The following is a 23622-nucleotide window of genomic DNA, read 5'->3' on the forward strand; positions in this document are numbered from 1 at the left end:
GTTGCTCCTGCTGACCCAACTGTTCTTGTGGTGTCTGCTTGTTCCTCTTGATGGGGGACTTGACCACAATCCTCAAGATGTCCAAGAGGGGATTGGAGAAGAGGTCTCATAAAGGTTATCGTTGTTGTCTTCTTTGGCTTCATTGTCTGCTGCCTCCTCCCCTTCTTTCTAGACTTGTCGGCCGAAGAAGAAGAAGGCAGCCTCTCCTCCCCCCAAGAAGTCTGGCCTTGTGACCTCTAAGAGGCTTGGGATCCATGTCGCGAACCCCACAAGGGTCACATGTCTTGGGAGCCTCAGGTGCTCGCCCCCACCCCCACACCGCCCTCCCGATCCCAGTTCGAAAAAGTCTGCTTCTAAGACCGGTACTGTGCCTGTCTCTTCCCATGTTTTAAGTTACCTGGCCTGGTTAAAAATATGCAGGATGTTTTGAAACTTCTTGCCAGCACCGGAGATGCAGAGAAGAGGTCCCCTGTTCAGCCTTCTTCTCAGGGGGCTTCGGCCTCGAAGAAGACTGGAGCATATATTGAGGATGTCACATGTTCATGGCAGCTGATACTCGGGGCACTCAAATCCAGTCAGCCCCAGTCCAGTGATCAGCTGCGCTTGCTTGAGGCAAGTGCTCAATACGCTCGAGGGAACCTCTCTGCTCTTCTTGAGACAACACCTTTGCTATGGAGTAGACGCTCTCCTTGGCCTGTGCTGCCTTCATCACTGTGGGCTGGTGACCACCAAGGGCCAGCCTCTCTTGCTGGTTCTTCTAGCAAGACAGGTAGGAGTGTTAGATCCCCTTCACCTATCCCCTCAACCTCCTGGGGTTTAACCAGATGGTGCAAGCCAGACAGGAGGGACTCCAATGAGCTTGCCTCTTCTCAGAGTTCAGTTACAAAGGCCTACATCCCAGGCTTGGATCTTGGATCAGCTCGGTCGTCGTATACCCGAGTAGTCGAGTCTGCCAAGGTTCTCCCTCCTGCAGGGAGAGCAGGTCAGGAGGACCGCACCCTAGAAAGACTCAGAGGTCCTCTTCCTCAGGGTGCGAACACCTCCCTAAATACAGAGGACATTTGCAGAGATCGTTGTACTGATTCGTCAGCATGATGATCTCAGGGAAGAGACCATGGCCTTGTCTGTGGATCATCCTTCGTGTAGGAACCCAAGGCTTCGGTGCAGCTGCTGTGGTCCGTGCCTGGCAAGGGGGTCCATGTCTAGGCAGGAGAGTTTGCTTCAGTCTAACCATTCAGACAAGCTCTTTCCCCCTCCTCTGCCTCGACAGAAGCATTTCTACAAGCCCTTGGAGGGCTCTTTTCAACTGAACAGGTTGATCCAGATCTGGTTCATCTAGGCCTGGATATTTCGCTGCAGCACCTTGCCACGGAAGGGCATCTCCCTCTCACAGCACCTGGAGGCCACCCCCATGGTGACCCTCCAGGTAGTCTTCTGGTTGAATCTGTGGTCATTCCCTGGAGAGGGCTCTGTCTTCGGGAGACTGTGCCATTCTGGAGGTAGGGTTATCTCCTACTTGACCCACCAGACAGCAAACCTGTGGGCTAACCTGGTGCTGAAGATAAGGAACGCTGTCCAGAATCAGATCTCCAGGTTTGTAGGTTCTGAGTTGACATTGGCCCTTAGGAATGGACCATTGCTGGGTTGTGCTTCTCTCTCCCCTAGAATTGGTAGATACTGTGATGGATGGGAGGCGTGCCAAAGACAACAACTGCTTGTCCATCAGGCAGTGGCAAGACCTCTGGGTCTTCATGTGTCACAGCAGCCCGATCAGTCACTGGGCAGCTCCTGCAGTGCCTCCCACCCCTGCTGCCCTGAATGCTCCTGTTGCTGTTAACGACGTTCCTGTGCTTCTGCCCTAACTGCCCTGGCAATGCTTGTGCTTCCTCCTGTAGGAAATTTTGGAGAGGAGTTCGAAGTAGTCCTGTGAGATGAGCACCTTCTTCAAACTTATCTCTGCCTGCATTTTCTGCTGCATTCTCCCCTTCTTCCAAGGCTCATCAGTCGAGGAAGAATAAGGCTGCTGCTCCCCCGAAAAGAATTTACTTCACAGGGCTTCTAAGAGCTGCCTCCTTTTGAGGAGGCAGTGGGTTCTTTCGTCAGTTCTTCCCGGCCTTTGGGCTCAGGAACTGAATTGCACACCTCACAAGGTCTTGCGTTTTTGGGAGCCGTCAAGTTCCCTGACTTAAGTTTGCGCTCCCATTGCCAGTTCAGAGGAATCTGCCTCTAAAACTTGTGCTGTAATGGTCTCGGCTTAGCCAAGACACTCTGAGTGCTCAAGTTTCTATGGAGTCCAGAGCATCCTGAACTGGTGCTGGAGAGACCTCTCACTGTCCCGGTTCAGGCACAGGGCAAAAGATAGAGCCAGGACATGCATCGTGTTTCAGGAGTCTCCAGGGTGCTACTGGTGCCTCGGTCTTGACTGAGAACATGGAGAAGCAGAGATTCCCTTCAGAGATCGTCCTGTGGGACTTTTAAGGGATTGCCCCTCTTTGGGGAGTCAGGGTTCTCTCGTTGGCCCTTCCCGCTCATAGGACAAGAGCCGATTCGCTTTCTCCTCTGGTGCCTTACGTTTCAGGGGTCTGGAGGATGTGACCTCTTGAGGCTGCGATCTTGGTCCCAATTTTAGAAGTCTGCATTGCCTAGGAAGCCAAGAGGAGAGCGCTCCCAGTGATAATTCTTACGAGATTAGAGTTTTCCCAGGCACTTGAATTCCTTGGAATTGCAAGCGCTAGACTGGTGAGTTTTTGAGTGCCAGTGATTCTTTAGAATTTCAGGCACTTTCCGAACCAATGCCAGAGGGTTCACTGTTTGGTCTGGTTTAGGCACAGATCGAGAGTAGGTGCCGAGGCATGTCGCGTGTTTTGAACACTTGCCGACTCACATTGCTCAGGTCCCATCCGTCGTTTCTTGGATCTTAGGGTCCAAACACGCAGGATACCAGACGCAAAATCCCCCTTGAAGCTTTCTTCTCAAGGGCTTTAGCCTCAAAGGAGACAAAGTATTTAGGGAGGAAAGCGATTGTTAGCAGATGAGTACCACTCTGCCAGCTCCTGATCGTGTTTGCAGGATCGACTTGGCTGGGTTCGGCTATCTTGTCATGGCTTGATTTCCACACTGAGCCAGGACTCGGTTGCATTCATGCCATCACCTCAGTTAGGTTCGGCTCACTTGTTTTGTCTCCATCTACTTGCTACGCCAGGCCCCTAGTCGCTTTCGAGTGATTGGCTTGGATTGTTTGCTGCCTAGTGGACCAGCCGAATCAAGTGCTCAGCTCTGTTAAGAGTGAATGTCTAGTCTCTTCAGGTTGGTGCTTTGCCATGGCATAAGTACCCTCCTTCCCCATGCTGTTGTCATCACAGGTTGATGACCACCCACTGTCTACCCCTCCTACTGATTCTTCTACCAGGACAGGTAGGAATGCCTTTTCTCCTTACCTGTTCTCTTGACCCTCTCAGTGGTTTCAAGAGGTGCTGAGCAGACAAAGAGAATTGCAATGATTTTGTCTCTTTATCAAAATTTGGCTACAGTGGTTAGTATCTTGAGATTGATCCTCAGATCGTCTTGTGGTACATTCAAGTAGTCAAGGAAAGTTTCCTTGTGTCCTGTTGAATCTCCCAAGAAAAACTTGAGGGTCTCTCTTTGCCACGAAGGGTATCCCCTCTCCAACAATAGAAGCAAGCCTGGAGGACAACACTATGGTTTCCCTCCAGGCAGTCTCCTATGAGATTTCTTCCCTACCCAGCACCAGTCAGCAACCTGTGGGCAATTCGGGTGCTAAGAAAAGGGGCATTGTCCTAATTTGGATCTCTAGTCTGTAAGTCCCAAAGTCATCTTGATCCTTAGGAAAACCTTTATTCGGTTTTGCCTCTCTCTCATAGAGTGGTGGATACTTCAGTAGTCAAGGAAAGTGCCAAGTTTGTTTGCTTTGTCCTCCGGGCAATGCCTAAAAAGTCTCAGGCTTTGAGGGACGATGGTGAAATAGCCAGCCTTCTTCTTTCTCTTCTGAGAGAATGCACCTGTGTTTCTCTTTTGAACTTCTGGGCCATCTCTCCTGTGTTTTTCTCATTTCAGGAACAATTCAGCTAAGAGCCAGTCATCTTCGGTGTCCTGTTGTTGCCATAAAAGCCTCCCCTCGCAACAGCTTCCCCTAGCTCTCCTCATTAGAGAATGGAGGCCTGCTTCCAGTCCTTAATCCTTTACTCTCTCGAACGATGAGGAAAGAGTTAGGCTGGTGCTTGATCAACAGAAACATTTGAATATGACTGCATATTCTTCTTGCAACAAGCTCCTGTTATCAAATGCAACAACTGAATAATAGGCATATACCTGTAGGACAGTTATCTACGAGATGTGCAACCAAGACAATAAGTACCTTCTCATCAACATCCTGAAACTCAAGGAAGCCTTTTGTGGCCCCCTGGAATTTCAGGATTTTGTTTTGAGTCATTCATTGGTGTTGTTGAGCAACAACACTGCAGCAATGGCATTTATCACTAAACCAGAGGGTTTCATTTCTCTCCTGTTTCAATTAACATGCAGGTGCTCGAGAGTAACCGTAGTGCACTCGATAGCTTTGTTAGCCAAACACATTTCCAGATGAAATGTATTGGCAGGCAACTCAGCCTCTGGATTTGAGTGATGGGGCAGTGCTTCTTTCCTCAATCTTTCATGGAAAGTCTGGATGTAACTAGTACTGATGAGAAACTTCTCTGTCTTGCCATCACAAGAACCACGCGTATCTGGGTGGTATTTGACTTTGTTTAGGTTCCTGTCTCGTGCTCCTCACAGGGCCTTGCAAGAATCATCAGACAGATCCGTCTCAGAAGACTCCCTATTATCTTTCTGTTTACCACCCAGTACAACATTAGTCTGTAGGTGTCAACAAATGTTGCTCACACTGAATTGAAAATTAATGACGGAAGACTTCACCTTCGCCCGACCTGCTAGCTCTGCTTCCGAGGTAAGCAGAGGATTTCCTCCCTGACCCAGCCTTCGGTGTCAGCAACACAGGAGCAGTTCCTCAGGCAGTACAATCCCTGTCTCTTCATGAATAAAGACTATCCAGGTTCCTTTGTGAGCATAGGCTTTCTTGCCAAGCAGCAACAGACATAGCTGGTTAACTCTTTCAGTCCTCTGTATCATTCCAGGTTGGTGTCACTGATATACAAACCCTTGGGCCTTTTCATAAGGAATTTACTTTCAATGTAGGCTGAAATTATGAACATTAAATTCTTGAACAAGGTGGTTGGCAGTAACTAGCGTCTGGTGCCTGCCTGCCCAGATGTAAACACTCCACTTTGCTTTCGGCCGTCTTCGTGTGTTTGACATTAATAATTAATTGACTTTAATAAATATGAAAGCCCACTTTTTGTGATAGCCTTGATAGCCAAATATCTTTATTAGTACATATTTTTGCCCTTTAACTTTATGACGAGACATGTTTTCATCCAAAATTTACTCTTACACTTTGGAAATTACCGAGGGGAACTTCAGAGGTTTTGTCCTTTGTTTCTTCTGGTTAATTCCTCTTCTCCTTTCGTCCTTTCGCTAGCTATCAGACAAAGATAGAGAGGGGGCGTGTGGTGTGGTGTTGGGGATCTCATTTCGGAGGGGTGTGCCCTAGGATGCGAGAGGAGTACCCTTATTACTTTAGATCATATTTTCTTTCTTTTACAGGCTAATAGTAGTGATAGTGATTACAGCAGTAGATGGTTGTATGGAGGAGTAATTGATAGTTTATATTTGACAACATCTCCAAAGGTTCTGTGAGAGAGAGAGAGAGAGAGAGAGAGATGGATTGGTGGGAGAATGAATGGAGTGGTTAAATGCGGTCGGAAGCATGTCTGTTGTGGCGCTCTGTAGGAAGTCAGTGGAAGTCTGTTACGAGAGTCGTAAGCAGTGAGGCGCAGTGAGGCGTCTGGTCAAGTCAGTGTCGGTTTTGGCAGCAGTTATCCTTTGGTGTTTCGTTGTTTTGGTGGTATTTGATAGATTTTTTGGGGGTTGTGAAAGTTGTTGTGCGTGTGCTGTCTGGTTGTGGTGAGGTTGAAGAGGTTTGTGGTGCATTTTCGGTGTCTGTGAGTGGTGGTTGGTTGGGCAGTGTTGGTTTTGGCGGGTTGTTGTACTTCTGTAAGTCGTGGTTGGTTGTCGTGTTCTTTCGGGGGGTGTTGGTGTTCATCTGCAGTGATTTGTCGGGTTATTGAGTTTTTGTGGGTTTGGGTCTCGGGGGGGTTGGTTTGTGCTTGGTTGTCGGCGGTGGTTGTTGTCGGCTAGCCTATAGCCTATATCCAGTGGACAGCACAGCCTAGCCCTGAGTAGCAGAAGCCAGAGGTGAGTACCTGTTTGTGTTTTTTTTGTTCTGTATGTAGGTATGGGTCAATTGTCCTGCTGTATTTTGTAGTGTTAAGTGGAAAGTGTGATTGAGGGTGGGTTTGGTAGCCAGACAGGTTAAGTTTATGTGGGGGAGATTTGCTGCTTTCTCATAAGCTTGTGATCCCGCCACAGTTGGATATCTCTTCGTGTTGGTTATCCTAACCTTGGAATTGTACCTGTGACTCGTAGCATGCTGTGATATTGGGTCCCTAGAGTGTGTGTACTATTCCCTGCTGGAAATCAATATTCATTTACCACGCTATCCGGGAGTTTTGTCACTGGACAAAGCCTTCGCTGCGCTCTATGATTATTAACTCTATCCTTCTGGTAAATATACCTCATCCTGTAGAAGAGTCTTGCAGAATTTGGAGAAGTTGAAAAGGAAGAGAGCTCGGTTTCGAGTGTCGTCATCCTCCTCTTCGGAATCATCATAGTTTTCATCAGCCTACACCCCTTCGACTTCTAAGGCTCCCTGCCGAAGAAGGAGAAGGTAGTCTCACCCCCTAAGAAGTCTCGTCACAGGATTGCTAAGGGTCTTCCTTCTCAAACTGAGGAGGCAGTTGGGTCTTCCGCTGGCTCTCCCATTCCTTTGGGAACAGGAACTGTCAAGCTGTCCCTAGGGCCTAGCGTGTTGGGAGCCGTAGAAGTGCAAACTTCGGTTCGCCCTTCTGCTGCTAGTCCTAAAGGTTCTGCCCCTAAGACTAGTTCCGTGTTGGGTGCTCATTTGTGAGTCCCCGAGTGCACGTAAATCTTCGGATTTGTGTGCATCCAGAGTCGGTGATGTCGAGTCGGCTCACCGTCACAACTTGGGCACGAAGTGGAGGTAAGGAGCGAGTTGCTCAAGTGACTCATGCCTTGTCGGTGATCACTCTCACGGTGATTGCTCGGTTCCCAGAGTTGACATGACGGTCCAAGTGACCATGCACGCAGAGACCGGTTGGGACTTTTCCATTCAGCCCTCTTGAGAGGTTTCGGCCTCAATGAAGACTTGGACGCATTGGAGGACGGTATTGGCTCTCTCCAGTCAGGTGCACACTCAGCCCCACCCAGACGACGGTCATGTTAGTGTGACTGACCGGTCTTGGTGGTAGCGAACGTTTCACCTGCCATACAAGAGTTTCATAACCCTCCTTGGGAAAATGTTTTCTCCAGATGATAACACTTTCCTACTTGTGTCGTGGCCACCTATTCCCTCTACTTCCTATGGCTACGCCAGGAGGGGCGAGGTGAATAGGAGGGAGGCTGCAGAGTGCTCTCCATAGGATTCAGTGTCAGGGTACTATGTTCCTGGAGGGACCTTAGGAGACTATGTCTCCATGGCTTTTTCTGTCCTTTGTACAGATTTCAATTTGCAGTCCCTTATGGACTCTTGCATTCTGGGAACTGGATTGTATATTCTATTTAAATGTACTCTCATTCCAGTCTTAAATGCTTGCATTTAGGACTGGTTTTTATGCCCATTCATCCTCGATTGCTATGTGAGTCAAGAAGGGGCCCCCACCCTGCTGATTGTTTGACGAAATTTGGGGGTCTCGCTGAGCGCTTTAAATTCTTTGGAATTTCTAGCACTCTCCAAGTGCTTCAGTCTTCTGTGATCTACAAACACTTAGGCAAGACGAGAATTCCTGATAATTATTGCTACAATACTCGGGAATCTCGCTAAATGCTCAAATTCCTTGGAATTTCCAGCACTCTCAGTGTTATGGTTTCTCTGTAATTTCCAAACACTCAGGCGAGATGGATATTCCGAGTAATTATTGCAAAAATCGGGAGTCTTGCTAAGCCTTCAAATTCCTTGGAATTTCTAGCATTCACAGAGTGATTTGGTTTTCTGAGATTTCCAAACACTTGGGTAATGTACATTCCCGAGGATTATTACAATTATTGGTAATCTCACCGAGTGCCTGGATTCCTTGGTTTCATTGGCGCTCGCCAAGTGCTCGGCTTCATCATATTGCCGAGTACCAGGGCGAGCCAGGGTGAGACAAGGCTCGCCTGATTATTGTCATACAAGAGTCAGGTTTTTCTCGCTGAGCGTGGGAATTCTTACGAATTCTAACGCTTGCCAAGTGCTCAATATTATGAGTGCTTGGATGGTGAAACGAGTCTTTACCAGTGCAGATGAGTCCGCTCCTCAGTCTGGTTTGGAGTTATGTAGAGCTGGCAACTGCATGCAACACTTCTGGGTAAATGGTCAAGTACTGTCCATGTGTATTGGACCATAGGGTCTGAACACGTAGGACAGCAGACAAAGAATTCCTTTGTTCTTCTCGGAGCTTAGGCCTCGAAGGAAAACAGTTAATTGGGAAAAAGTGATAGTTTTTCATTGATGATTACCACTCGGCTCAGCTCGACCAGATAGCTTTGCCGATCTGAGTGCTCGGCTCTAACGAATGAACTCCCTAATCTTGATCGGTGCAGTTCCTTGCCATGACATAGCATCCTCCCTTGCCGTGTTTGCAGCGAGCTGTCACAAGGTCATCGTCTTTCGTTTTCATCATCTGTCACCTCCTAACCTCCCTCATTCAAAGGGGTTCCAAGTCCTAATAAGAGGAAGGTATTCTACGCCCCTTAAGAGTCTTGCTTCGAGACTTCTAAAGGTCTGCATCCTTTCCATGGTGAGAAAGTATTGTCTGTCTCTTCGGCTCACCTGCTCCTTGGAGCAGGAACCTGGACTCTATCCACAAAATTAAAGTTGTCTCAGGAGCCCCAGGAGTTCGAAACCAGGTTCGTTCTCCGTCTGGTTCCAGGGCACTGCTCATGGAACCAGGCTGCATTGGGTATACCCGTGTACTGGCCTCTCCAAGAGTACACCCCCAAGGGGGTTGTATATCCCACAGTCAGTGATAGGTGGTCTTCTCTCCATCACAATGGTGGCGCAGGACGAGAGAAGTGACCGATGCGCGTTGGTGGCTTGGACCCACCTGTGAAAGCCAGTAATAGCTATTCTTCTGGTGCCAAGATTGATATCGTTGTCCCTCAGGACAAGGCATCTGAAGGAGATAGGAGGAGGTCCTCTGTGTAGTCCTCTTCGTGAGGTTCAATCACGGAGAAGATAGATGCATAACAAGACGTGGCAAGTTCTCAGCCATTTTACTGCATTTAACTCTGGTCAACTTTCGCTCGCATTCGCGCGGAACAAAACGTTTGTAGGAAATGAATGCTTCGTTTAACAGAGTGAGAAAATCGCAAGTTCAGGGAAAGAGTGGGGAAGAACAGTCAATCCTCCTCTATTTTTCCCTCTACTTTCTGGTTATACCGGAATGAACAAGAAAATAATAGGAATTCTATGGAGTCTACTCCTCAAGAGTTCGAACCCAAGAGACTATGTTTTTGGTTCAAGCTTAGGATCTGTTCAGGATGGATAGCACTGAGAGGTTTGAACATCTCTCCAGTGCTACTGTTTTGGGAACAACCAGTTCAGCTTGAACTAGTCGTCTTCGGTATCCTGTTATCACCGTAGAAGTCTCCTTTCGGGAAAAACTTCACCTTTGTTCTCTTCATTAGAGAATGAAGGAGGTCTGCTTCCAGCCCTAATTCTTGTCCCTCGAATGAAAAGAATCAGGCTGGAGTGCAATTTACAGGAACCTACAAATATACTAGTATATTTCTCTCGCGACATGCTTCTGTTATCAGTTGCATTGTCCGTGTAGTAGGCGCATGTCTGTAAGTTAATTCTTCGGGTATGTGACCGAGACAAATAGTACCTTCTCTTAATTAACCTGAAACTCAGGACAGCATTTTGGGACTCTCAAGAGTTACCGGTTTTGATTTTGAGATAACTAGTGGTGTTGTTGGAAACAACACCACAGCATTTGCATTATCACCGAACAAGAGGGTTTTCTTCCCTCCCATTTCGGTTGAAATGCACGATGCCTCGAGTGTATTTTTTTTTGTGCTCAATGGTTCTAGTCGAACGCATTCCTTCATACATTGCACTACGAGGCAACTCAGTATGACAAGTCGAACAAGTGGTATAGGGCTCTGTCTTAGTACTGCTCGCTCTCAGAGATTCTTTTCAGCTTGCTATTGTTTCTCCTCTGTCGAGGAGTAACTACCAATTTGAAGCTCTCTGCCCAGCAATCACAGACTTGGGTCTTTGGTCAGATCGGAATTCTCGCATAATGCCCATCTCTCCTGCACCATGTTTACTGTTGCAAGAATTTTCAAACAGAGATATATCTCATTAGACTTGTTATCATCTTTCTGTTTACCCCATGGTATAACAAAGTCTGTAGCCTAGTCTTCTGTTCCATCGCACCTGACCCATCGGCTACTGCGATGGCGCAGAATGATTTTCTTCAGACAATTTGAGTTTTGTCTTCTAATATACATTTCCTAATTCGTTAGGTGTTCAATTATTCTTTGTTCACCCCGAATTGTAAATGATTAATGGAAGACTTCTGTTCCTCAACCAACTAGCTCTGCTTCCAAGTAAATAGAAACTTCCTCCCTGATCCAACCCACAAGAAACGGTTCTTCAGGCAGTACAATGTCTGGGTTTTCATTACTGAAAGACTCTCTGCTTTCATTGGAAATTCCAACTTTCTTGCCGAGCAGCAAGGAAATAGGTGATTAGCTTTTTCAGTCGTCTGTAGAAGAAAACAACAGGGATTAAAGCTGCCTTCACTGGTTGGTGTCATCGACCTCGATTCAACTGTGAAGATGTAGATTCACATTCACCTTTGTCATTCACTAGTAATATAGTATTGTTTCTCCTTGGTTGAGATTCAACTACTGATGAGATACTCTGTCTTGCCATCACAGGGACCTTGGTCTCTATAAGGCAATTGACCAGCATTTGATGTGCGCATACCTCGCGAGAATCATCATCTCGTTTCTTAACATCGTTGGGGAGCACGATAGACGATTTGTACAGTTATTCTCAGCATAATCCTTCAAAAGGCGGGTGTCACGTTGTGACTGTCTCGGATGCGTGACAGCGTGAGCGCAGTCAGCCGGCATCTGTTGACGAATCCGAGTCCTTCATGATCTGTGCTGCGTAGTTTGTATTAGTTGATCCACATCAGTCATTACTTTGTCTTATTGTTGTGTTGCTGTACCCATTAAGGATCGACACCCTTCATTGAGTGTCGATGCCTTTAGCCACTGCAGAAGTGTCCTATGACCAGGGTTGCCATTTTGAGGAATTTCATCTCCTAGTGTGGCTTTCTGGTGACATCTGGCAACCCTCTGTCTTTTCCGACCACAGACCACGGCACTGAGGAATAAAATTCTTCACTTTGCCTTTTTGTTTTATTATGAAAATAAAGTTATAAAACATATCCTGCTTATTTATAGAAGTGAATTTTATTGAAATCCTTTATTTTCTTTGTCAAAAATACTTAATGTTAAGCTAGTGAAGTGAAGTTTTTTGTCATGGAAAATCATTCTACCAAGGAGAATACACTTTCTAACCATTAAATTTTCCTCATTCTAATCATTAAATCACAAGTAACGTAAAAAATCAGAACTTGCTTATGGTAACACTGCTAAAAGCCAATGTTGTGAAGAAAAATCGGCATCGCTGCAGATGACACTTCTTTCTCCGAGTCTTACAAGATCGTGAGAGACTTCTCTTCTCTACAGCTGGATAGTCCAGTGGGATGGGTACATTTCATCACTCTGAAGAATATGTCAGTTAGGAAGATAGACGAGGTTTCATTGCGATCATATTTATATCTTTCTTCCTTTAGGTCTGCCCACAGGTCCTTGGAACCTCTTCCTTGGACTGGTGGTAGATGCTTGCAGGTTGTGTTTGCTTACCCAGCTCCTTCAAGAGGATAAGTTGCATCTTGCCTATGGTGTGCAGTTCTAGAGGTAAGAAGGATGTGAGAGTGACTGGCCTCTCCACCTTCCCCTCCTCCTCCTCCTTTAGGCTGAGGATAGGACTCGATCTTACACTGGCTGGTCGAGCGACTGATGCAGTAAGCTTACACATCGAGCTTCCTTTCTATTTTTCTTATCAGAATCATACAAGCAATCCTGCTCCTTCCTCTAGAAAGGAGAGGAAGGAGACTGGCAATACTGTAAACCCTTCCCAGAACTTTGCATAATTGCTCCGACTCTAAAATATGCTTCCCAGCCCTTTTTCGGATGAGTTACGATTCTTCACTCATTTTGAAAAGGCTCAGAAGTCTGACTCTTGATCACGCAGCTCCTATACTCTGATCAAGTTGTCAGAGGAAAGGCACTCCTCATCGATCTTATTACTAGGAGGATTCCAGGTGTGCAGAACTCCAGTCACTTCTAGAGGCTCACTCACATTCCTCCCACCAATCAGTAAGTCTTCCTTATGTAAAGGACTGAGGGTTTGTATATCATGTAGGAACAAATCACATTTTTTGAAAGTAAATTGTATTTTTCCTAACTATACAAACCTGTGGTCCTTTACATATGTGTACACCTCATGCCAATCCTCAATCTGAACCTGGTCTGGAAGGCAAAGTGGAGTGTTTACTTCCGGGCAGGCAGGCCTACCCGCCTACCAGACAGTAGTTACTGCCTAACCACCTTGTCTAGAATCTAACGGCTGTAATTCCAGCCTACGCCGACAGTAATTCCTTATGTAAAGGACCTCAGGTTTGTATGGTTAGGTAAAATACAGTTTACTTTCAAAAATTGTGATTTTTCTCTGGTCAGACACATGAGAGTTGCTTCTCTCCAAATCAGTTGCAAAAGACGTAGTTCCACATTCGGCCTAGTCCTTCAGCTGAAGGTAGTGTTTCTAGTCAGTTAAGATTCAACTACTGATGAGAAACTTCTCTCTGTCTCGCAATCCCAAGGACCTCAGGTCCCTGGGTGGCATTTGACTCTCATTTATGGTTCCTGTCTTGTGCTTCACACACGCCCTTGTGAGACTCATCAGACAAGATATGTTTCCAAAGACCACATCTCATCTCGCTCCGGCATTAGTGAAGAGGATAGACGATCTTCATGGAACTTCTCTGTTGTCACCCCTCAAAAGTAGAGGATCACTGTCTCAACTCAGTCTCGGATGTCGAAGCAAATTGCGGTCCTTCAGCACCTGTTGCCAGGTTCGAGTCCATGTTACCCTACTTCTTGGACATTGTATTCGATGACCATGATCAATCGTTACTTTGCCCCGTTAGCGTGTTGGCGTACTTTTTGAAAAGACTCAATATCCCTAACATGGGTGTCAATGACTTTTCACTAGTATACTTGTAATAAATACATTTTAGAATTACATATCTGTAAATAAAAAACCCATGACCTGAGGTCATTGGCATTAGGAGGGTCCTACATGACCAAATGCAGATCTAGATACGCTATGCGATGTCTGCAGTAGCCTGGTTTAAATCTGTTTAGAAATGTCATCGTTTTGCATTACTGATAACTTTGCACAAACAACTTCCATGGAAGCGGTTGACCTGTTAACCTACGCCGGAAACTTGTAACTTCCGAGCCGGCGGACTACGTATGTTTTTATATGAATCGCTGAGATAGCTAATGTTTCGCTATCGATGTGATGCTCTAAGAGTTCAGTTCATTTCCAGCGATCAAACATATCGGTCTCCCGACCAAACTGTCTCTCTTATTATGGAGTTACAGAATAAAGTTGTTATACCTTTTTCAACTTATCCGTTTGAATCATCTCCTTTAGTTTAAGAAGAACCACTCTACTAAGATATCACATAGGAGACGGAAGGAACCAGAAATACTTACGAATGACAGTCGTAAGGAAAAACAAACTGTCTTTCGCAAAAGCGAAGACTAATATTGGTGGCAAATCGTAAAACCTTACGATTGCCCTTTCCACTAGCCCATTAGACTCTGGGTGATAGATCATGTATTGATTTTTCTTTATGCAAAGAAATTCACACAAGGAGTTAAGGAAATGATTATTGAACTCCCCGCCCGAGTCTGATATAATGGTGTGTGGAATTCCATGTTTATAAAAGTAGCACTCGTAAAACTTTCTAGCGCACTCGACTGCGGTTTTTGTTTTAAGCGCTATCAGTTCTGTATATCGAGTCAAAGCATCTATGATTACTAGGAGGTGCTTATTTCCTCTGTCTGACTCGTAAAATCCTGTGCCCTTTGTATTCTTGACAAGTGCGACAATTTGCTACGTGCTTTTTTATATCTGTAAGCATCGTATGCCAATAAAATAAGGATTTTGGCTTTCTGTGATATTAGGGAATAACCCGGGTGTCCATGCAGTGGATTTTCATGCAACCATTTTAAGACTGGGTATGAGTGAGATAGGTACCACCACCTGGTTGTTATTCAACTGTGGTGTGTTGCGGGTTTTCCTCGTCACGGATCTACACAGGATATTATCTTGGATGATATAATTCTGCTGCTTATACTTTATATATTCCTTTTCCTTCGGATTTCCGTTTAACGCAATGATGATTTTTTCTATTTGCGGATCTTTTCTTTGTTCCGTCTGTAACCACTATTCTTAATCAGGTTACCTATTTATCATATTAATCATGTATACATGTTAATCTTTTGATTTTTACCTTTTGATTATTTTTGGGTACCTAATCATTATTATTACCAAACATGGATCTAGATTTTCCATGCATTTATTTATCTTTGTTATGAATATGTCCAAAAGGGTATGTAACAACCTTTTTATGCATTTAATCACTTGTTATGTTTATACCTAAACATATGTTACGAGCACGCTTCTAAGAAACAATGTTTAAAGTAACTTTTGTTATTCAAGGCTTGAATGTAGCTGTCCGAGCCTAATGTAATAAATACATTTTAGAATTACATATCTGTAAATAAAAAACCCATGACCTGAGGTCATTGGCATTAGGAGGGTCCTACGTGACCAATGCAGATCTAGATTACGCTATGCGATGTCTGCAGTAGCCTGGTTTAAATCTGTTTAGAAATGTCATCGTTTTGCATTACTGATAACTTTGCACAACAACTTCCATGGGAAGCGGTTGACCTGTTAACCTACGCCGGAAACTTGTAACTTCCGAGCCGGCGGACTACGTATGTTTTTATATGAATCGCTGAGATAGCTAATGTTTCGCTATCGACGTGATGCTCTAAGAGTTCAGTTCATTTCCAGCGATCAAACATATCGGTCTCCCGACCGAACTGTCTCTCTTATTATGGAGAGTTACAGGAATAAAGTTGTTATACCTTTTTCAACTTATCCGTTTGAATCATCTCCTTTAGTTTAAGAAGAACCACTCTACTAAGATATCACATAGGAGACGGAAGGAACCAGAAATACTTACAATGACAGTCGTAAGGAAAAAACACACTGTCTTTCGCAAAAGCGAAGAGACTAATATACTGACTTTCCTAAGGAAGAAGTGTCTAAGGACATGTTTTTCTCCTGGTTCTGTGAGACGATCTGGAGGTGATTTCCTGCAGCTGGCAACGTCAGCTGCACACTCCTAAAAGTCACGAAATCAGTGGCTTAGTCCATCCTTCATATTCTGGAGGAATCTATCGGTCTGATATGTGGTCTCAATGGACCACATTTATGTCTTCATACCTTTGGGTATTAGCCACTAGTCCTTGGAACCTTTTTTCCTTGGCCATGTGGTGGCTGCTCAACAAGTTGTTTTCTCTTACCAGGCTCCTTTAACAGGGCAGGTTGTATCTCGCCTAAAGTGCGGTTCTGGAAGTTAAAAGCATTAGGAGAGTGACTGGCCTCTCCTCATCCTCCCTAATCTCCCCACTTCTCTTCCTTCAGGCAGAAAATAGGACATGAACCTACACTTGCTGGAACTGGTGTCTGATGCTGTAAGTCTACATATCGAGGACCCATTCTAATTTCCTTTCTAAAACAATAGAAGCAATCCTACTCCTTCCTCTAGCAAGGGAAGGGAGAGAATGGCAATCAATCAAACCCCTTTTCAGGCATTTGCCTTAGTGCCTCTGACTCTTAAGATTCTTCTTGGCCTTATTTCGCACGAGTTACAATTCCTCATTCATTCAAAAAAGGTCCAGAAGTATGACATTTGATCTCACAGTTCCTATACTCTGATCAATATGTCAAGAGGCAAGGTACTCCTCCTCTGTCTTTAAACCAGAAGCAGTAGCCCAGGTGTGTCGAACTCCAGTCAGTTCAAAGAGACTAATGCAGATTCCTCCCTCCAATCATTAAGTCTACCTGATGCAAAGGACAGATGGTTTATGTATTGTGTAGGTACCAACAACAATTTTTTTATAAGTAAACTGTATTTTTCCAACTATACAAACCCAAGGTCCTTTAACATTTAGCCCACCTCATGCAACCCCGTCAATCTGAAGCCTGGGCTGAAAGGCAAACTAGAATGTTTACATCCAGGCAGCTGGGTATTCCACCTACCAGGACAGTAGTTACTGCCTAACCACCTTGTTCAAGAGTTAAATGGCACTTTGCCGAAAGTAATTCATAATCTAAAGGACCTCAGGTTTGTATGTTAGGGAAAATAAAATTTACTTTAAATTTTTTTAAGTAATCTGTATTTTTCCTAGTTAGACAAACTCAAGGTCCTTTACATTACATTTCATGCCGCCCTTCAATCTAATACCTGGAATAAAAGGTAAATTGGAATGTTTACACCCGGGCAGGCAGGACTCCACCCTACCAGATCGTAGTTAACTGCCTAACCACCTTGTTCAAAAGTTTAACAGACATTTCCAGCTTCACTATAAGTAATTCATAATGTACAGGACCTCACGTTTTTTTGTATAACTTGAAGGAAAAATAAAAACAAAATAACTTGTTAAAAACTTTGTTTATTTATGTTGTTTCATACAAAATACTTTAAAAATTTGTTATATTTGTTAACAATGACGTATTGGTTAGAATTTTAGGCTATTGGAGAACCAGTAACTTGAACTAGACTTTCTGATGGCCATCAACACAACACTTTCAGGTTTTTAAAATTAAGCATTGCGCTGGATGAGAGGTATTGAATGAAATTTAGGCCATATGGCCTGGCACCACCAAGCCATTCAGTGGCAGAATAAGGTCATGTATTCTCTAATTACATACATACATCAACTCATCCCGTCATGGTGGTTCATTGTCCTTGCTTAGAATACTACTTTTCCTCGCTTGCCCTAATGTTTGAATAATGAAGACTGACATGACTCCAATAAAGATATGCCGTGTGTTCTCGGTGAATAAAAAATGGTACTAATGATTTATTGTTTATCAGGCTTGACAAATCTCACTTCACGGTAAACTTACCTTACGTACTTTCTTACATTTCTCCATGTTGCTCTTTTGCACTCTTATTTTTGACTAATTTCATTTCTGTTATAGGATGCTTTCCCTATTCAAGCCCTTAGGCTTTTGTTGCTTTCTGCTTTTTTTTATTTAGTAAAGGTTACAAACTTCGCTTGTAATATTTATAATACGTACTCTCCACAAACACACGGTCTGTGGATGTCAGATGCAGTGACAGAAGTTCAGCAAGAACTGACATGAAGGGTTCTGGTAACAGAACATATAGCCTTTGTGAGAAAAACAAAGAATATGCAAAAGTAATGAAATTCTACTATGAAAGGAATTCAAATTATAATCAGATATTGCATAAAAAAAGGAAGTTGATCACATACAAGAGCAAAGTGCATAAGGCAAAATGCAAATGCCTGTACTACTATACCAAGTGAGACATGCTTGACAGAATGTAGTGCCAAGCCGTAATGAAGAATGGTGAGGATGAAGACTAAACATGTTGAAGAATAGAAATTTAACTAAAGAATTCAAATGAAAGTATAAAGCATACTATTCATACACTGAGTGTACGATTAGTATGAACCATTTACATTTTCCTTGTATAGGGTTAGAAATGTAATTCACATTCATTTGTACCATTGTACCCAGTATTGAGCATATTGTAAATTCAAATTCTCTTGAGATCATATAGTTCAGCTATACATTTTTATTTAAATTCGTTTTATCATCATCATTATTCAAAGATATCTCCAACTCAATTGGAACAACTATGCAGGGGCCTTTGACTTAAAATTCAAGCTTCCAAAAAATGGCATTCATTTGAAATTAGTTACAGAAGAAAATATAAAATAAAGAAACGAATTACACACACACACACACACTCATAGCAAAATGTTGTATTTTAGTTTTAGGAAAGTAATGCATTGCATTTCACTTAGACTTTTGAGGTTGTGTTTGCCCTACATTCTCAGGGAAACTGTTCCACAGTCCACCAGTTTGAGGAATAAAGGACTCTGGAACTGCAATGTGGTAAATTTATGGCACATAGTGGTGCTGCTATTCAGCTAATCTGGTTGCTGGTCACGAAAAGAGGATCAGGGATCAACCGTAAATAGCAAATAGCAAAAGTTCTCTACTAAAATACAACTTAGGAAAAACAAGACACCTCTATTGGTGGTCCAAGTCATAACTGTTAGGGTTAGGAAACAGTAATTTACTGCAACAAACTGCACTATGTAAAAGAGATACATATGCCTCTGCCAGAGGCAAAATCAATACTGGACAACAGTGTTCTAATAAAGGAAAAAAAGGGAAAAACAAATTACCTAAAATAAGTTTGTGTTTATTTATTGTTATCAATATATGAGGCTTCATTTGCTATGTACATTATTCAAAAAATCAACTTTAAATTTGGTGCATCTGTTTACTTCCCCAAGTTTTCAAGTTTGAGTTCATATCAGTCATCCATTTGAGGATTTTGAAATAAAGAAACTCCAAAACTTTAAATTCTTAGTTTTAAATTCATTACATAAGTATATCTGTGGTTAACCCACATCTGCCAATGGCAGCTATTATTAGGAACTTAAAAAATATTGTTTAATAACATATGACAGACAACCTACGCTGACAATATCTAGTCTCTTATTTTTATGGCAAAATGTACCATTAACAAAATAATTATCTATACCACAGCCATAATGCTATATCTATCTCATTTGTACATTATAAGTGTTTGAATGCTTTTGTGAAACTAAAGCTAGATCTTAATAAAAATATAAGACATGCCTTATTGGAGCAAATGTTTTATAATTAATTTTACATGTATAGTTAAGCGATAAATCATCTCTACAATATTTGAGCTCTGCACACAGCCATTGTACTGTTGAAACAAAAATTGGAAATAGTAGTACAAATTAATCAGTCATGACTCTTGTAAGAATATCTGAAGATAGTTCTAAATGTCTAAGCCTCCTACAGTAAGTTTTCATGTTTAACAAATTCAAAATACTGAAAATCATGAAGATTTTTCTATAGTTGCACAAATTTTACAAAGTTGGAAAGTGATGCATTAACAAATGATACAACTGGTCTTGATATTTGGATATTTGGTATGCCATAGGGGACAGCAACAAAACCTAGGAGATCAGGACAGCAATCAGTCATATATATATATATATATATATATATATATATATATATATATATATATATATATATATATATATATAATATTGCAATTCCACAATGTTCCCGTGGGTGAAGTATATAAGAGATCCTCACGTGAAAATCAAAGGAGGTACCAAGACTTTCCACTTTTATTCCAAAGTCATCTTCAGGGTACTGAACAATTTTAAAATTGTTATACAGTAACCTCCCCGTTAACACGAGTTCTGTTAACACGATTTCGATCTACACGAGTTCAAAATCATACAGAAAAATTCTGCTAACACGTAATATTCGATGTTACACAATTTGAATTTTCTGCTGACAGTCGAGTGAGGAGGGAGAGGGGGGTGAGCGTGGGGACTGGAGTGATGCGTCATAGTGTTTACTAGTTTACGTGCGTTCAACTACTGAACAGTATTTTCTTAAATAATACAACTAGGGTAAGAATGTGTGGTTTATTGTTTCTGTGACCTTTAAATATATATAAATATATAAAAAAATATATAAACAAGTGTTTTTTTTTCTTGCAAAATCCCAAAATAGATTAAGTTTCCCATTGCCCTGGAATGTTAACCCCCTTATTTCCATTATTTCTTATGGAGAAATACTTCCCTGTATATATATATATATATATATATATATATATATATATATATATATATATATATATATATATATATATATTTTAGGTGTGGGAGGGTTTGCTGGTATCTGAGAGAAGGGGTGAGGGGACTGCTTGGTGGGAAAAAAAAAAAAAAAAAAAAAAAAAAAAAAAAAAAAAAAAAAAAAAAAAAAAAAAACAAAAAAAAACTATTATTCTTCTAAGGGGGGAATGGGAGAGAAAGATTACCTGTGCAGCCATTAGCTAAGACGGAATGCTATGCCTCACAAATTTGTGATGTCATAGCGCAGAATGTGTATGAATGATTGGTGTCATCACCATCATCATACATATTATTCAGATCTGCGAAGTGTATTCTGATCATCCGCATCATGTATGCATCTGCCTGGAAGTCGAAGAGGAAGACCTATTTTCTTGAAACTAAAAAGCTTGCCCTTAAGTTAAAAACGAAGGAAAGAGCAACTTCCATTTTGGCAGCGGTCGACAACTTGAAATCCGTTATTCTTTAACATGAAGTAAGAATTTTTTTCCTAGGTTATCTTGTTTTGACTAACTTTTGGCATTTGATAATTTATTTTTTTCTATTGTTGAAATAAGTTTTGATGAAAATGACTAGTAAAAGTGATTAACAGAGAAACAGATGTGTTTGAGAGAGAGAGAGAGAGAGAGAGAGAGAGAGAGAGAGAGAGAGAGAGAGAGAGAGAGAGAGAGAGAGAGAGAGAGAGAGAGAGAGAGAGAGAGAGAGAGAGAGAGAAAATCGCTCGAGCCAAACTTTTTATGAAACAGTCATTTCATATTAAATTTTGAATTTTCATCAGTTCTCTTATCGTAGAATAAATTTATATGAAAACGATTACATAGTGAATGTGCCGGACAAGTTTGTTAGGCCTAACGGGATTGAAGACACGCATGATCCGCCCAGTTCCCGAAATCTCAAATGGTTCACAAAACCTTCCTTCAGCTGAAGAACTCTTCATGGAGGATGAGATAGAGGAGTTTGAAGGTTTATTTTGGCAGAGGATAGGTAGAGGAAATTCCATCCAAAAAGTTTTTCAAAGGAAATGACTGTATTGTACAGTATACACTTCTACCCAATGGTAGCATTGTTTACGTGTGGGAGTTTTTGCCATCCTGTGTGTAATTTTAATCTTTTTTTAAATTATTAAAACATTTTTAATGTTTTATTTATAAGAACAATTTCATATTAGAAAAAATTAAGTATAGTACATAGAAAGTATTGAAAATGGGTAGTATAAAAAAGTTTGACTGGGTAAGTTGCCGTTGGCCCTAATGGAATTTCCCATAAGGTATATGTTTCGAAATCTGCGAATTTCCAATTCTGCAAGGCCATGATCGACCAAATTCTTGCATAATTGGGGACGGTACTCTGTGTGTGTGTGTGTGTGTGGTGTGTGTGTGTGTGTGTGTGTGTGTGTGTATATATATATATATATATACTATATATATATATATATATTATATATATATATATATATATATATATATATATATATATATATATATATATTATATATATATATATCTATATCTATATCTATATATCATATCTATATATCTATATATATATATAAATATATATATATATATATATATATATATATATATATATATATATAATATATATATATAATAGAATTAACTTGATCACGAAGTATATAAAACGTGATGCTTCGTGGCAAAAAACCTTTATATATATATATATATATATATATATCTATATATATATATATATATTATAGTATCTATATATATATATATATAGGATATATATATTTATATATGTATATGTGATGTGTGTGTGTGTACAGGCACGTCCCGGGTTACGATGGGTCCGGCTTACGACGTTCCGAGGTCAGGCGCTTTCAATTATATTCATCAGAAATTATTTCCAGGGTTACAACGCAAGAAGAAATGACACCAAAAATGCAAAATAATCAACATTTTAAGGTTTTTTGGATGGAAAATGTAATAGCAATGCAGTTTGCATAGTTTAGAATGCACCCAAAGCATTAAAAGTAAGGTTTTCTTAGCATTTTTGACGATGTTCCAGCTTACGACAATTTTCGGCTTGCAACAAGTCTCAAGAACGGAACCCCCATCGTAACCAGGGGGCTGCCTGTATGTATATATGTGTGTGTGTGTATATACATATATATATATATATTATATATATATATATATATACAGTAGACCCTTGACTCACGAACGCATTGACCCACGTACAACTCGATCCCCGACCAAAATTATAGGTAAAATTTCACCCTTGACTTACGAACTAACTTTGAGATACGAACAAAAAAAAATTCTGTTTGGGTGTTTGGGTCATGAACTAATTTTTGAGACATGAACATTTGAAAAATGCTGGAAATTTCTGGAAAATAACAATTCACTTTGTTTCACAAACTAATTTTTAGACACAAACATTTGAAAAATGCGCGAAATCGCCCAGCACACGTGAGAGCGTTTGAGTTGCCATGGGACCAGCCATCCTCCAGCCGCCCACGCACGGCGTCACCCACGCATCGCTCTTTGTCTCATCTCATTGTGTACAAGACGTTCGTCAATTCGCTTAGCATTTTTTGCGCTAAAACTTGTGATTTTCTTCATAATGGGCCCTAAGAAAGTGAAGAGTGGTGGTGAAAGTAAGAAAGTGAAGAGTGATGGTGAGAAGAGGGTGCAGAGGAAGATAACCATTGAAATAAAGAAAGAAATTATAGAAAAGTTTGAACGTGGTGTTCGCGTGAAGCCGATATCGCAAGTGAGTACAAGATGGCCAAGTCGACAATTTCGACAATTTTGAAAAAACAAGGATGCCATTAAAGAAGCAAATGTTGCGAAGGGAGTGACAGTACTAACCAAGATGAGATCGCAAACCCTCGAAGAGGCAGAAAAAATAATTTTGAAGTGGGTACATGAGAAACAGATGGCAGGTGATAGTGTAAACGAGCCGATCATCTGCGAGAAAGCTCGGCAAGTGTATCAGAGTTTGCTGAAGGAAACTCCTTCTACTAGTGCCACGCCAGATGATTTTAAGGCTAGTAAAGGGTGGTTTGATAACTTCAAGAAGAGACTGGAATTCACTCTGTAATGAGCCATTTCAGAAAAGTATGCAAGGAAGGAAAAGGCAACAGACATTGGATAAGTTTGTGATTAAACGTTCACCAAAAAAACCTAGAAGAGTTGAATCTCCGGAACGAGATCTCCCCGACCTGGATGGGGGAGGGTCTCCTTCCGCACAATAACCTCCTCCCCACCCACCACCCTCCTC

Source organism: Macrobrachium nipponense, chromosome 48, assembly GCF_015104395.2.
Source record: "Macrobrachium nipponense isolate FS-2020 chromosome 48, ASM1510439v2, whole genome shotgun sequence".
NCBI classification, from domain to species: domain Eukaryota; kingdom Metazoa; phylum Arthropoda; class Malacostraca; order Decapoda; family Palaemonidae; genus Macrobrachium; species Macrobrachium nipponense.